Raw genomic sequence first — 2,377 nt, forward strand, 5'->3', positions numbered from 1 at the left:
GGCTGGGGGCGGCCTGCATAGCCCCATGGTCCCCGGCCGTGGAGCCGTGCAGTTTGCCTGGTACCCGGCTGTGAACCCGGGGAGTGGGAGCCCCCCGGGGCGCTCTGCGGTGCCCCTGCCCTTCCCTGGGGAGTGACGCTTTGGTAGAAATTTCCAGGCTCAGCCCTGGGCGGCAGGACTGCTACTCCTCGCTGACAAGTCCTGTGTGCGTTCTGACGTTACTCACTGGACATGTTTTCCAGCCCTGTCCTCATCTCCAGGGAGAAAGATGCGGACGGGGTCCTGCAGACGCACATGGTGTTAGTCGGCGTTTCCAAAGGCCGGGTGGCGAAGAGGGAAGAGGGACGGTCTGGTTCAGGCGTTTGGGACGGATGACAAGCAGAAATCCCTAAGGTAGGTTTTGAGCACTTTGCTTTGGAAGAGCTTGCAGAAGGTTTTCCAGATGTTTTACGTAAGGGTCACACAGACATGGTCAGTTGGGTTGTTACTGAAAGGCTTTTGTTAAACGCAATGCTGCTGTAGGGCAAAGGGCTGGTTATTTGTTAAAAGAAGTAGTTAGAAAGGAGTGATAACTGTTATAGTCTTAACATTTGTGTGTGCATCTGGCTGAAAAGCGTGGTTAGTGTTCTGTGTAACACACAGCCTGTGTGTACGCATGTCCATGGACGTGGAAAAAGAGGTTTTAGCGGTCCTGAAGGGTTTCTCACCTCAGGTATATTAAGGATGTAGAGAAAGGAAGGGGACAGTGGCTTACAATGCAAAATCCAGTTAGATGTTAACAACAGATCTGATTTCTTAGTGCTTCTTGGCAGGATACAAATTGTGGACTTGTAGGTGATGAGAATTCAAGGGAAAGCACTTCTTCTGTAGTTTAGTGGTTCTGCGGTGGGTTTTTTTCTGGACTCTTTCCAGTGTTGCCTCTCATAACGATATACGTTATTAATAGGGTTATTCTTTTTCTGCACTTCACGTCTAACCAAACCATTCGAGCAGTTGTTTAACTTAACAAAGTTAGGAGAGTTTTCACTCCTTAGTCAAATCTGTGATGTTTATTAACCAATTTCTTGTGTTTTACTGTGGAGATTTTATCAAAAGGGTAGCTGCAGGTATCAGAAAAGAGCGACACGCACAGCTGGACCAGATGTTTAGAGATGTCGTGACTGTTGTGGCTGACAAACGTGTGAATCCTGAAACAAAGGGGCCATGCACAGTAATCCTTATAGAAAGAACCACGCAGGATATTCACTGCTCTGTCAAGCAACATGAACATGAAGCAGCAGGTCAGTTTTCTTGCAAAGTCAACTTCTGCTCGGGGTGGTGTCTTCAAGTGTAATTTCCCTGTTAGTAGTCACAGGGGGATCAACAAAGCCCTGTGGGCTAAAGGCCACAGAAGGATTCAGACAGCTGGCAGGTGAGTACTGGATAAATGCAGCTTTTGAAACTTGTGCGGTTTGTTTTCTGTAAACTCAGGGAAGGAGGAAAGAAACTAATTAAAGTAGCAACTGTAGTATGCCTGGGAGAGAAATAAGTTTACGATTTACGAAATAAGTTTACAAGCAGGTGTGTAAATGCTCTTTCTTCTTAATGTCTTTACAGGCACAGGAAGTGATCAGACAGTTAAAGGAGACTGCGCAAATTGAATGTGCTCACGTGAGGCTGCAGTTTATTCTTCCAGCAAAGGAGGGGAAAAAACTCAAACCACTCATCCAAATTACTGAGAATGAAGACTTCCGTGAACAGTTGGAAACTGTAAGCGATAAAGCAGTCCTTGTGTTTCACACTTTCATTTGACTACACCTGTAGGGTTTGCTAGAAGAGGAATTAATATATGGAAGTGGTTTAGATAAGCTGCATGTTCACCAGAGATTCTAAATCAGAGGAGTAGTTTGTAGTTGTTTATTTCACATAATCCTAGTGGTGGAAGCTTGGAAGTAGCCTTTATTACTTAGAGATAGCTGCTTCAAGCTGAGGAGAAGCACAGTGGACTTTCTCTTAGCAGTGACTCTCCTACAGCCCTGGTGAGTTCATGTGCAAATATGAAGGTTCCTCTTATTTATTTGGTGGTTCTGGCCTGTATTTTAACTGGTTAATGAGGGTTTTTTTATTTAAAAAAAAAAAAGAGTTAAGAGTTGGTACGGAAGGGACTCCAGCTTTGGTTTACTTTAAGGGTTGCTGCTGAAGGGTGTTTGGCTGACCCGATGCCAGTCATTCTTGCTTTCAGTTCTCAGTGTTGAGTGGAAGATTGCATATGTGGGATGGGTTTTGTATGTGAGGGGAGGAACCTGAAGAAAAGGGGGTTGCATTTTCACTTCTAAACAGGTGCAAAGTGTGGATTGTGTCTGAACTGGTCTTTTGGCTGTGTGAAAGCTGACTTAGA

The 2,377-nt window shown here is 45.2% G+C and overlaps 1 pseudogene; it reads left to right on the forward strand.

The window, feature by feature from the left end:
- The first annotated feature begins 242 nt into the window (after window positions 1–242).
- Window positions 243–1,749, forward strand: LOC104505605 (annotated as a pseudogene).
- Window positions 1,750–2,377: the final 628 nt, after the last annotated feature.

This window comes from Eurypyga helias, unplaced genomic scaffold, assembly GCF_000690775.1.
Source record: "Eurypyga helias isolate BGI_N326 unplaced genomic scaffold, ASM69077v1 scaffold3685, whole genome shotgun sequence".
NCBI classification, from domain to species: Eukaryota; Metazoa; Chordata; class Aves; order Eurypygiformes; family Eurypygidae; genus Eurypyga; species Eurypyga helias.